Below are 14,833 nucleotides of genomic sequence, written 5' to 3'. Positions count from 1 at the left end.
TAGTGCATACCAATATGTGGTTAGGGCGTAGCCATGGTAATTAAGGGGGTTAGTTGGGCCTGATCACGGGATGCCATAGGAAAACCAACCAAGAATGAAATAGGCCCATAACGGATTGCAACAACCTTCCATGGGCCTTCCCCTATAGAGCTTTGGATATGTATGCCCCTCCCTTCAACCAATCATTAGTTTATTTTTCACATTGATTTACATATGTATATAATTCAGAAAATTGTATTCATACATACGAGGTGTTATGAAAAGGGAATGTTACAGACCCCAACCCCTTAAAGGAACATCATCCTTGGTGTTATATAAGTAGAACACAAAATTAAAAAATGAGCTTTATATTTAGAGCCCTTACATTCATTTACCAGTAAAAAAAGGGTAAGATACCCTCACTTGATATTCCATTTCTTAGGTTTCTTCATTTGGTCCAAAGGGCCTCCATTTCTCCTTGACCTACTCTATTATTGGATTCTAGAGCGTGGTCTACCTCCAATCCAAAATTCATAGTGGTTCTAGTTGGAACTCTCCCTCGATTTCCACCTATACTCTAGACCAATCAACAACACGATTAGTATCATTTATATAGCTCTTAAGCAAAGCGATATGAAAAATAATTCCTTCTTTCATTGTGGGTGGTGAGGCAAATATATAAGCCATTGGTTGCACTCTTTCCAAAATTTGAAAGGGTCCACAAAATATGGGTGTCAATTTAGCACAAGACCTCACTTTCAGTGATATCTTCCTTGACCTGATGTGGAGATGAACATGTTATAACATTTGAAATTCCTTCTGCATTCTTTGCTGATTTGCATATCTCTTTTTCCTATCCTAGATTGCCTTCAATTTTTGTTTGATCTGGAGCACTTCCTCCTTCGTTTCTTTCAACATGTATGGCCCAAGGACCACCTTTTTCACTAGGTCATCCAACTAATAGGAGTGTTACATTTGCTACCATACAAAGCCTCGAAAGGGCTCATCTTTAGTGAATCTTGGTACTCGTTATTGTAGGAAAATTCAACTAATGGTAGGAATTATTCCCACCTCTTTGGTTGATGCATGTCATGCATCCTCAACATGTCCTCTAAAAATATGTTCACTCTCTCAGGTTTGGCCTTCAATATGAGTATGATATGATGTACTAAAAGCTAGCTAGGTTCTAAAACCAACAAAAAATGCCTTCCAAAAATTTGAAGTGAACTTGGCATCATGATTTGAAATGATCTTCTTGGGTATGTCGAGCAATCTAAATATTTCCTTCATGAAAATATGGGCTATGTCAATGGCCTTAAGAGTTGAATTTATAAATATAAAGTGAGCTTCCTTACCCAACTTATCCACTACCACTATAATGGTGTCATGCTACTTGGATGTTCTTGACAATCCAATGATGAATCCATAGATATGACTTCCCACTTACACTCAGGAATGGGGATTAGTTGTAGTAATCCCATTGTGTGTCTTGGCATTCTAGGCACCTTCCAATGTATTCAACAACTTATCTTTTCATACCCAACCAATAATATATGTTCTTCATGGTCGTTATCATTTTTTGATAACCAGGATGACCTAAATAAGGTATTTTGTGAAACTTGTCCAAGATGAGATTCTTCAAGTTTTCCATACAAGGTACATACTATCTATCTTTTAATTTCAACATTCCATTATCAGTGAGCATATCCTTCTTACTCAATGGCCCCTTCGACTCTTGTTGCAAACAATATTTCACACACTGAAAGTGCTCGTCTTGTATGAATGCCTCCTTAATATTTTATTTGGTATTAAATTCGCAAATGCTCATGGTTTTCAAGTGATCCACTTGCATATTTCTACTATATGCATATGCTATTTTTTTTCCTTTCCTTTAATGTGATTTATCTATAAGTCAAACTTCTTGATCAAATCCAACCATTTGACTTGCCTAGCATTGAACTTAGGTTGGTCAAACAAATATCTCATCCTTCCATGGTTTGATATCAACACAAACGTTCTCACAAGCAAATAGTGCCTCATATTTTCAATGCATGCACTATCTCTGCAAGCTCCAAGTCATCAGTGACATAGTCCTTCTCATGCTCATTTAGTTTTCTTGACTTATAAAAGATCACATGTTCTTCGTACATCAAGACTCTACCTATTCCTTCCTTATAGGAATTTGTGCAAACCAAGAAGTCCATTTCTAAGTTTGTTTTCTGCAAAATAGGTGCACATGTGAGAAATTTCTTAAGTGATTTGAAACTAGTGTAGAAATATGGTGATAAAATTGCAACTACTCAAGAAATTTAATCTAAATAAAGAGACAAAATTCTACTCTATTGTTCTGCGGAAATTAATTCACAATTTAGAACAACATTCAAAAACATGCATCAATCACATACATAAGTACACACATGTATCTATGGGAAACCAGTTGTTAAAAAACCCTTAAGATTGGTTGCATTAATCAAATGAATAGAGAATCTATTATAATTTTTATCTCTAGCTTTGAGCTCAACTTGCAAAAGAATAATTGTTCTCTCTACCCAAGGAGAATCAATGACCCAGACTTTGTCAATTTATGCCCCCACTTGAGATCTTATTTTATTACACAAATCATGAGGAAATTGGCCCCTATTCTTTAGGAATTTCCTCCAAAATGATTGTGCAATTACAAAGGATTGATTACTGATTGCATGCAACACTTGTACACTCAAAAATAGCCTACAATTGATGTTACATTGCCATGGAATATCCACCACAACTGAGAAATTCAAATTCCTTACATGCATGAGCTATTTTTAGTTGATTGATCAGTTAACTAGATGATCTTTGAGTTAGATTGTTGTCCCACTACACAACTAACCTCCAACTAGTTCTATTAACTATTATAACTAGTTTAGTTGAGTACAACTAGAAATAACTAAATTCAATTGCTAAAAATTAGCAATCAACACATGCAAACTAAACTCCAAACCCACTAACCCAAATTTACTGAGATAACCGAGTGAAAAACTCCATGTCACCTTAGTTAACTACCTCCAAGTTGTCCGTTGATGTGAAAATTTCAAAATTTCTCAATTTGACCAAGCTTAAGTCAAATTGAGCCTTTCTTGCTACACTTCTTAACACTCCCCCTTAGCAAGAAAGGGGTTATCAACCATCCCTATCTTGCGCTTGTGGAATTCAAGCTTCCCTCTTGAAAAATCCTTTGTAAAGATGTCAACATCTTGTTCCTCTATCAGAATGTATTGTAGCAACATTATCCTCCTTTGCACACAGTCTCGTAGATGATGATACCAGATATCTATATGCTTGGATAGATCATGAAATACAAAATTCTCAGAGAGCTTAATGCAACTTTGATTATCGCAATAGATCACAGTTGAATCCATCTCTTGACCAAACAATCCCACAAGTATCTTTCTCATCCAGATCGCCTCACGTTTTGCTTGACTTGCAGCATGTATTAAACTTCTACTGAGCTGAGCACCACAAACCTCTGCTTCCTGCTATACCAGGAAATTATTGAGGACCCAACACTGAACATTACACCTAACATACTCTTTTGTTCCGATGGACTCCCTACCCAATCTACATTTGTAAAGCCACACAACTTCACTCCCTCTATCCATCTGTACCATAATCCATACTAGGTAGTGCCTCTGAGATACTGTAAAACATGCTTAACTAACTTGAAAAACAATTTGGTCGGCCTCACCATAGCTTCACCCAACTAGTTGTTTGCATAGAACATCTAGTTGTGTGTTCACAAGATACATCAGTGAACCCACTAATAAGAAATAAATGGTAGCATCAACCTCTTCACCTGAAGTGGAATTCTCCTTCCTCCAGCTGGTCGCTAGAGGTGTCTCCATGGGCTTACAACTCTCCATGTGAAATATTTGTAGTATCTCGATGGCATACTTTCCTTGAGACATAAACAATTCTCCATTGCCTTGCCATACTTATAGCTTGAGCAAGTAGTGCATGAGACCTATGTCTTTCATCTCAAATTCCTTTGCAAGGTCCTCCTTGCAAGTGTTGATCAACTTTTCATTGCCTGTCAATATTAAATCATCAACATATAACACAATGATAAGCATTTACCTTCTACCAAAATATTATAGAGGTTTGCATCCACTTCAATTTTGGTGAAGCCTAATTTAGTGAGATAACTATCGATCTGAGTGTACCAAACTCAAGGTGCCTATTTGAGACCATGCAATGCTCGCTTGAGTCTGCACACATGAGACTCCTCATCAAATGTCTCAAAAACTTCTGGTTTCTCAATGTACACTTCCTCCTCAATAAAACTATTGAGAAATGTTGTTTTTACTTCCATCTGGTGGATCTTACACCCCATTTGCACATCCAGTGCAATAATTGATCTAATGGATGAATACCTTGCTAAGAGAGCAAAGGTTTTCTCATAGTCAATTCCATCAACTTGAGAGAATCCTTTGGCCACAAATATGGCCTTATACTTATCTATGATTCCATCTGTTTCATGCTTAATTTTGAAGATCCATTTCGAACCCACAATTTATTTATCTGTCGATCTTGGGACCACTTCCCAAACATTGTTCTTCATTATGGATTCATATTCTTCCACCATTGCATCAACCCAAACTGGTTGCTCAACTACTTCCTCAAAATAGGATAGCTCTTTCTCCACAACCTTAGTCATTAGAGCCATGTAGCCAGTGTACCTCTTAGATGATATCCTTTGCCTGTGAAAGTTTGGAGGAGTTCCCTCATTCTTATTCGCATCTTGCACCAATCTATCAACTTCTATGGTTCTCTTTCTAGCTTCTCTGGATGGTTATGTTCGAGTGGATTTCTCCAATTTTCCTCCTCTCTTCTCCTCCATTTGTGGTTTCTCCACAACTTCCTGAGGATCCTCCTTTGGAGCTATCAGCTCCTCTTCTAGTGGGATTTGAAGCTCCCTCTCAAGAGAGCATCACGTTGCTTTCTCCTCATCAAAATTTACATCACATTTCACAAATATCATTATGAGGGAAGGTAAGTACACCCGGTAATTGTGTGGAGTTTCAATGTAACCCACAAAAACTCCCATCTTTGTTGTCAGCTAAAGTTTATTCCTTGAATCTTTGGAGGCATGGATGTAAATAGAAGCTCCAAAAATTCTAAAATGAGACACATTTGATTTTCTCCCCAAGAAAGCGTCCTCCAGTGTAATCAAACCAAGAATCTTATGTGGACTCTGGTTTTGCAAGTAGACTATTGTGTTACATTCCTTTTCCCACAATGTAGTGGCAAGCCTTGGTAATGTATCATAGAGCTCGCAGCTCTCGCAATGCTCTAGTTTTTTCTCTCATCTACCCCATTCTGTTGTGGGTTGTGGAGAGCTGTCAGTTCTCTTCGAATTCCTTCTTTAGCACAAAGGTACTTGAAGTCATTCGAAACATACTCACATCCATTGTCTCTCCTGAGAGCCTTCACCTTCTTGTCGGTCTCTTTCTCAACTAGTGCCTTGAATTCTACAAATTTTGAGAATGTCTCATCCTTCTTCTACATGAAGAAGATCCAACACTTTCTTGATAAATCATCAATAAAAAAAACATAGTGTATATGTCTGGCAGTGGAGGATGTCGAGTAGGGTCCACAAACATCAGAGTGGACTCTCTCCAAGTCTACATTTTCTTTGTTGTCTTGATCATGGAATGTAGATTTTACGTACTTCCCTGAGGTACAATCCTTGCAAACATCATGTTTCTTAAGTGATCCTTTAGGGAGGCTAGTGGTTATTTAATGCATAATTTTAAGGGCACCATGGTACTCTGCACTTTCTTTGCCTTACTGCTTAGTGTAGCACAATCTTCCACATCAAGTTTGTACAGGTTCTTCACACAAACCCTCATTTGCTTCACCTTCCCAATAGCTATGTGTCTGAGAAAGGCTTTCCCTTTGCTGAAGATCACATCATAGCCACGGTCTTCCAAAACTGCTACAGAGATGACATTCTTCTTCAAGCCTGGTACAAACATAACATATTTGAGGCGAAGAGGGGATCATGACTCCCTATTAAAGGTTAATATACCAATCCCGATAGCATTGTACCTTCCATCATCCCCAAGCTCAATATGCATATGAAGATATTTCTCTTCCAGGTTACTGAAAAACTCTCTAAACCTTGTCACGTTGTACAAGGCACTTGAATCCAAGTGCCACACACTCACCATCATAGTGCTAGCCATACATGCAATCAAGGTGAAGTCTAAATTGAATTGTGAAGCCAATGCTTCACTGGCTACTCCCCATGAGCTATTTCTATACTTTTTGTGTGGACACTTTGTAACATAGTGCCTAAATTCATGACAATTGAAGCATTTTCTTTTGGACAAGTCTTTATTCTTTATCCCTTGGCTGGAATCTGTTTTGGTTTGGGATTTATTCCCTTTTCCTCTATTTCCCTTTCCAACCAATGCAATTTTTTCTTCATCCTCTCCCTTGGATGAACCTCCATCTCTCATATTTTTCCTAATTTATTCTTGTACCAAATTGGACCATAAGTGTTCCCAGTTTGATAATTTATCTGTCTCGTTCACCAAGTCTTGGTAGCTATGCCAAGATTTTGGAAGGCCTAAAAGAGCTAGACTCACTAGGTCATCTTCTGCAACATTCACACCAGCACCTCCAAGATCATCCCGAACTTGTGTAAATCTGGTGAGATATTGTGGAATAATATCATTCTTCTGCATCTTAATGTTTCGAAGTTTGTCATCCAGGGAAACTTTTCTGTGGTCACTACTATTTCAAATAGTTTAGTCAGTTCTTTCCACATAGAAAATGGTGTCTCTTTGCCATGGATATTTGAGACAATGTGGTCTCTCACTTCCTCTAAGATTATTCTCCTTGCCTTGGCTACATATTTCTTCCATTTGGATAGGTTTTGGGCATCAGCTGATCCTGGTTTTGGAATGTCTATCTTGACATATTCCATCAATCCATTGTCATCAAGCATTTCCTCCATGTGATCCTTCCAGGAAATGAAATTCGAGTTTCCTTCCAAGGCATACTCCAATCTCAGTCCATTGAAGGTGATTCTCCCAACTCTGAGGAAATCTTGCTACATCGAAGCTGCACATTCGAACCTCCTGAGGAAAAAATTTGAAATTCTTATTCCAATGTGAATCTTGCTCTAATACCATGTATAAATATGGTGATATAATTGCAATTGCTCAAGAAATTTAATCTAAAACAAGAGACACAATTTTACTATAATGATCTGTGGAAATTAATTCATAATTTAGAACAACATTCACAAACATGCATCAATCACATACACGAGTACACAAATGTATCTAGTGGAAACCAACTAGTAAAAACCCTTTAATAATTATTGTATTAATCAAATGTATATAGAATCTATTACAATTGTTAGCTCCAGCTCTGAGATCAACCTACAAAAGAATCACTGCTCTCTCTTATCAATGAGAAGCTCTAACCCAGACTTAGTAAATTTATGCCGCCACGGAGCTCCTATTTCCTTGCGCAAACACTGAGGAAATTGGACCATATTCTTTAGGAATTTCCTCCAAAATTATTGCACAATTCCCAAGGATTGATCATTGATTGCATGCAACACCTGTACACTCAAAACTAGTCTACAACTAATGTTACACTGCCTTGGAATCTCCACCACAACTGAGCAATTCAAATTCCTTGCATGCATGAGCTATTTTTGGTTGATTGATCAATTAACTAGATGATATATGAGTTAGACTGTTGTCCCACTGCACAACTGACCTCCAACTAGTTCTATTAACTATTAGAACTAGTTTAACTAAGTACAACTAGAAATAACTGAACTAGATTGCTACAAATTAGCAATCAACACATGCAAACTGAACTCCAATCCCACTAACTCAAATTTACTGAGCTAATTGAGTGACAAGAGCCATGTCACCTTAGTTAACTGCCTCTAAGTTGTTTGCTAATGTAGAAATTTCGAGTTTTCTCAATTTGACCAAGGTTAAGTCAAATTGAACCTTTCTTAGTACACTTCTCAACAACTAGCTACACACTCTGATGTCTATTAGAATTTGACTCCTTTCCACTACAAGGCTTTGATTGGATGCCATGGAAGATATCACTTCTATGGCATTTTTGGGCTTGGGTCAGTCCATGATGGCTTTGATCTCCTTAGGATGCACAACCACTCCTTCCCTTGAAATGACATGTCCTAAGCTTCGCATAGAGCTTGTGCTCTCTCAACAACTATGATATTACTTTCAAATATTCTTCACATTCTTCTTTGGTTTTGAGTAGACCAAGATATCATCCACAAAGACCAATACAAATTGTCCAAATACAGGCCGGGGATAGTGTTCATCAGGCACATAAATGTGGTTAGGGAATTGTTAAGCCCAAATTGCACCACCAAAAACTCATAGTGTCCATATCTTTTCCTAAAAGTTTTCTTATGGATGTCTTCATCCTTAATTTGAACTAAACGGTAACCATATATCAAGTCTAGTTTTGAGAACATTATAATCCATCTCAATTAATAAAAAAAGTCATCAACTCTAGGAAGTAGGTACTTGTTATTCATTGTTGCTTTATTCCTCTGTCGATAAGAAATGCACATCCAGAGCATGCCATCCTTTTTCTTTACAAATTTCCCTAGGGCTCTTAAAGGTGAAACATTGAGCTTGATATACCCTTGGTCCAACATTTCCTTTAAATATAATTTTAGCTCCAATAAATTTGGCATGCTCATACGATATGGGGCATTCAAGGCTTGAACTTATCTAGGGAGAAACTCAATGGAGAAATCAATTTCTCTCCTGGGTGGAAATCCTAGTCTTTCTTTTGGAAACATGTCGTTGAACTGCATTAAGATTGGGTATGCTTCCATTCCTGCCTCACAACTCTCTAGCTCATTGGTCACTTGGACCACATATAGGACACATCCTTTTGACTGCACCTTTTCACATGTAGTGCCAATATCTACCAAACAAAAATGAGCTTCCTTATTCCTTGAAGCACCACTTCCTTGCCTTCATCGCTGAGGCATTCCAATAATTTTCCTTAATAATCCACTTTGGTCCTATGGGCTTGTTGAAGCCTCGAAAATTGGGTCTACAACAAGGGGGATACCCACCCGGTCCGGACCTTGGTTAGCAGCTCCTTTTCCGTTTGGTATAGTGGGTCCGACTGGGGATATGGGACCAGTTTCCCAATTTATGTGTGTGTATGTGTTGGACTGATATTTCTCTTTCTAACAGTTTCTAAATGGAATACTTCTACTCTAATTCTAATCTAATAATATGGAAATTGTATTCTAATAAGCAGAAATATCTAAATCTACACTTAACCCGGGGTGTAACCTTTCTTTTTTGCGATCTAAAATGATTTCAAATAACAACTAGTAATAAAGATCATTCAACTGTTATGAGAAAATAATTCAATAAAGATGAACCACTTCGTATAAAAAGTTAGACGAAACAGTTGTGAAAAACATATCGCATAATAAGCTATTCATACATTAAGCATATGTGATAGCTATCACCGTACAAAAGTGCTAAATGATAACTCAGGCATTCATACATCAATATATAAATAACTGAACATGAAAATCACTTTAACAAAAGGGCAGAAATATTTAAGAGATAGAAATACCATTTATAACTAGTCCTACTCATGAGCTTCAAGCGATAATGATTTATCTCTTCTTGATCAAACATCCACTAAGAGTACAAAAGTGCAACATCAGTAGCAGATATCAAATGCAAACATCAATAAATCCTGTTCCATTCATTCATCAAAACCTCCTCAGAGGGTACATAAGTGCATGTTCTGGGGATAAGTTTTTGATAAATTTCAGGACCCTTCTCTAAATGCATGAGAAGGGTTTAAATACTACTAACTAAATCTAAAAATAAATTATTACAAAAATGTAGGATGCGGTTTAAATGACTGTCCTCATTTCAGGAAAATAAAACAAAATTAAAACTAAAATTGAATCTAAAATTAAAACTACTTTTGTATTTGGTCCTTGAAATTGCACGCATGCAGCATCTGTTTGAGAAGAGTCGGGTGGCCGACTTCCGATTTTAGCTGAGCTGAGCAAACCGAATCGACAAGAGCTAGCGCCATCTTTTTGGCCAAATTGATGATACACTTAAGAGTCATCCACTGGCTATGTGGCTTTACCAAGTATGCCCAGTAATAATCCCAGTTCAACTTGGTTAACCCTTGGATTGCTTCTGCCTTTTCTTGGGCCTTCTGCTTCCAATCTGTCTCTATCGTTGCTTTCTTGCAATTTTCGGGGCTTGCAGGTGATTGGGAAATTAGCAGCTTTCCTTTTCGAGAAATTTTTCTCAGCGATGCGCGATTAGCGCTAGGCGCTAATCGCGCATCGGAAACTACCTCCGTTTCTTGATCCGGGTTTCCTTGATGCGTTTTTCTCCTTTTGCGCTTTTTCCTTCTAGCGGATATAAAGTTCAAAATTTGTAAAAATAATAATTCTGTAAGCTCTTGACCTTGAGTCTTAAACTGTCTATTTCTGATATCAACGTTGTCCAGTATCCACTTAACCATGTCCGTGTATGGGAGAATTTTGGGTCTTGCTGCTATCCGGTGTAGGAATGAGCAAGCTAGCTCTGTGATGGATGCCTCAGAAGAACTATTTGAGCCCGCAGTAGCAATAACTTCCATTACTCTGGGATTCTCCTCTTCAAGCAGATTATACATGCCTTCCCATGTAGCAATTCCTGCGTCTCTGTTACAGGCCGTGTCTGTATACAAGGGTGTCATTTCTTTCTCTTCAGAGCTCGGAGCTTTGCTTTTCTTTCCCATTTTATCCTACGTATTGCTTTGTATCGTTATCTATTCTCTGTTCCTACAATTCACAAGTGAAGTGAAAATAATGACAAGGAAGGGTGATGGGAAAGTTTTAAATGCCGAAGATAGATAAAGTATACCACCTTACTGAGATGATTTTTCGATAAGAACGAAACCATATTCCATTAATAACTGGCAACCAACTCATTTATTAGCATTAAAGCGCATAACCAGGTGTCAGTTTATGGAAAATACTTTTTTGAACCACACACCCGAAAGATTTGCGATGAAGTGATTTTGCGATTTTCTTTGCAATATTTCAGATTGCAACGTCGCGGGATCACAACATCGCAGACTTGACCGCTCATGACATCGCATTATCGCATTGTCGATGATATCGCGAAATCGCAATATCGCAGATCGCAGGAATGTGATATATGACAATCTTTGTTTATTCTGTTCCCTGCAAAATGCGATTTGCGATCAACGTCATCGCATATCGGCAAATTAATGTGTTTTGATGTAAGTTGTGATTGATGTATGCGATGCGATATTTTATTATCGCGTATCGCAATCTCACAATGTTGGAATTCGGTTTGCAAGGTGGTACCCTGTCATCTTTTTGCGATGCGATATTTCCTAAGGAAAGATTTTGTCTCACCTTATCATAAAACTTAGATTTTTAGATTTTTCAAGGGGTCTTCCTAAGCTTATGATGGTAGTTTTATTCGAAAAGGAAATTTAAGCACTACTTTGATTTTTTAAATTCTTAGCTAAGGGTCCCCACTTATTTAGTATTAGGAATAACACTAAATAAAGAGGGGGGTTTTTGCTGGCCACAACAATTGGTGATTCACTTGGAAGAACTAGTTATCTCTGCTGTTCTTTTGAATTTTCAAAACTTCTAAAACAGAAAATTTTCCAGAAAATTAAACTTTACTATAAAAAGACTAAGTACATTATGCTTTTGCCTATTAATGATATTTTGTTTCTTCTTTTTCCCAACTTTGATTATTTACTTTCTCAAGCCAGTCCTTGTATCTATATCAGTCATTACTTGGTTTATAAAGATAAAAACAAAGTCTTCTCTGTAAATCAATTTTAAATATTCTCATTTGTCATAGGTAGAGCCTCTGCTGCCAGCAAGCGTTTATAGCTTCGACAGGGTTACCTATTATCCAACAACGATCTTGTATCCTACTTAGAGAAATTTACAACTTTTCAAAGAAAAATCCATTTCCACACTTTCTGCTTTCATTTTATTTTTATTCTTAAAGAGCAATGTCTTGGTTTGGTAGCCAATTCATGACACAGTCATTCACTGATTTATAACTTTGCTGAACAAACTGGCTCGTGATGAGACCCCTTGTCTTTTGATTGCAACAATCTTGGGTCATTGCCCTGTTGTGGTATGCAGTATTGGCAAAGTCAGCAAGCTATACATCTGTGATCATGATAAGTCGGCTCGTGATGAGACCTCTTACTCTTTAAGTTAAAGTGTATCTTTGGTTCATTCTCTGAATATTGTAGTTTCCTAGGTGGGGAGGAAGTCATTGTTTCCTTAAGACAACTCTAGATGACAATGATAGAGTTTTTGAAAAGAGCCTTTCTACAGAGAGTCTTCATTTTGTTATTGATACCTTTCATTTGACTAAAATAGAACAATTTCTAACTAAAGGTGGCTTTTCATCAAAATTTATATAGTTGAAACTAATATCATTTCTAGGCGTGTAGTCTTTAACTGTATCTTTCAATAGTAATGATTAATTTTTCAGAAAGAATTCTATGTATACAAGTGAAAAACAAAATTTGGAAGAGAATTTGTGTCTTTTTCGTGAATCTCAAATGTAACCATTTACAACCGATTTTATTATGGAAAGAAAAACAACTACTCTACAAAAATAGAAGAATGATCTTCTATGGAAAATATTTTTTAAGGATTTGACCATTAACAGGTAAAGAATCTCTTTTCCCTGTTAATTCTTGTAACATGAAAGTAGACGGACCTATGACTTCTATGATTTGAAAAGGACCAAGCCACATTCTTCGAAATTTTGTATGTTTCCCCTTTTCCTCATGAGCCTTGTCCCATTTAGAAACTAGATCTCCCATTTGAAAATATTTTCTGGATATCATATTGGAATCAAAATAGGCTTTCACTAATGCTTGATGAGCATGAGTTATCTTAGCCCGTTCTCGTTGTTCTTCTAATTTAATTAATTCCAGCTGCCTAAGTTGTAAAGAAGAAGTTGGTGCTTCATCAATATATTGAACCAAGGCTAAAGAGGGAATTGCCAGATGTGTTGGAAGAACCACTTCTTTCCCATAAACTAAATTAAAGGGAGAAGTGCCAATAGAGGCTTTCTGCGTTATTCGATTTGCCCATAAAGCATATATTAAAGACTTATGCCAATTTTTATGATTTTGGTCAATGGTTCACTTAATGATTCTAATTAAGTTCTTATTTGTAGATTCAGCTAACCCATTCCCTTGTGGGTAATAATTGGCAGAGTATTTAAGCTTGAAACCCCTTTTGAGTGCAAATTCAGTCATTGCATTACCATAAAAATATGATGCATTATCAAACATTAAAGCGGAAGGCAATCCAAACCTGGTGATTATGAATTGATCTATGAATTCGATGATATTTTCAATAGCCGTCTTGAGTGGGACTGCTTCTACCCATTTAGTAAAGTAATCTGTTGCTGTAAGGATGTATCTATGTTGTTTAGAAGAGTGAGGAACGATCTCACCTATTATGTCCAATCCCCATTGATCGAAAGGCTGTTCAATGGTAACTGGTTGCAGTGGCAAGGATGGTTTCTTTTGTCTCCCAGTAGCGGTTTGATAGGCTTGACATTTCATTACGTAGTTATGTGCGTCTTTGAATAATGTGGGCTAGTAATAGCCTGCGCGTAAAATTTTGTGAGCAGTGGCATCTCCAGCATAGTGTCCACCTACCGGCCCATTGTGGAGTTCCTGCAAGACTTTTTCAGCTTTAGATTTCTCAAGACATCTAAGGAGAACGAAATCATAATTTATTCTAAAAAGAACGTCATTCACGAGTTGATATTGTTTGGATTTTAACCTTAGAGCTCTTTTCTTGGTATGATCGAGGTTTGAAGGAGCATATCCATTCTTTAGATAATAAATAATATCAGCGTATAATGACTCAACATTGTTTAGGATTACCTCGTATACTTGTACCTCTGCAGATGGATTTTCGGACATTAGCGATGCTCCTGCCAACATTTTGCAAAAGCCTTGACCTTTTACAATACTTGCTTGTTTCATTTCTACGTCATATTCCTGTAAGGCAATGACCTAATTGGCCCTTTTCTCACCCACATCCTTCTGTACTAGAAGATTTCTTACAGCTGGAAACGGTACTATGATTTTGGTATGTGTTTTGAGTAAAAAATGTTTGAAATATTTAATTTCTTTAAAACAACATAAGCTTGTTTCTCCACATCTGAATAATTCAAATCAGCACCTTGTAAATTGGAACTGAAAAAAGCAAATGGGGCTTCCTCCTTTTCTTGATTTGCTTGAGTGAGTATCGTAGCATATGACCTATCTGAGGCAAATGTATACAAAATAAAAGGATCGGAAAAATTTGGAGTTGCTAAAGGTGGAGCATTAATAATTGCTTGTTTGATTAGATTGAATGCCTCATGTTTGTCTTGGCCCCATTTAAAGTTTGCGTTCTTTTTAATCATGGCTTGTAAAGGAGACACGATTCTTGAAAAAGCTGGAATGAATCTCTTTACAAAGTTAATCTGGCCAAGGAAAAATTGCATGGCTTTCTTGTTGTGAGGTAGTGGTACTGCGGAAATTTCCCTGATTCTGTCAAGATCAATGTGAATTCCAGATTTTGACACTATGAATCCTAGAAGTTTTCCTTCACTTAATGCGAAAAAAATATTTTTTTGGGTTAAGCGAAATCCCATACCTTAGACAACGTTGGAATATTTGTTTTAAATCTTTGATATGGTTGTTTCATTTATTTTTGGAATAAACAATTATATCATCCAAATAG

The sequence above is a fragment of the Pinus tabuliformis genome, chromosome 7 (assembly GCF_031772625.1).
Source record: "Pinus tabuliformis cultivar Carrire ecotype Pingquan chromosome 7, CPIR1, whole genome shotgun sequence".
Taxonomy (NCBI): Eukaryota; Viridiplantae; Streptophyta; class Pinopsida; order Pinales; family Pinaceae; genus Pinus; species Pinus tabuliformis.
This window is presented reverse-complemented; position numbering follows the sequence as displayed.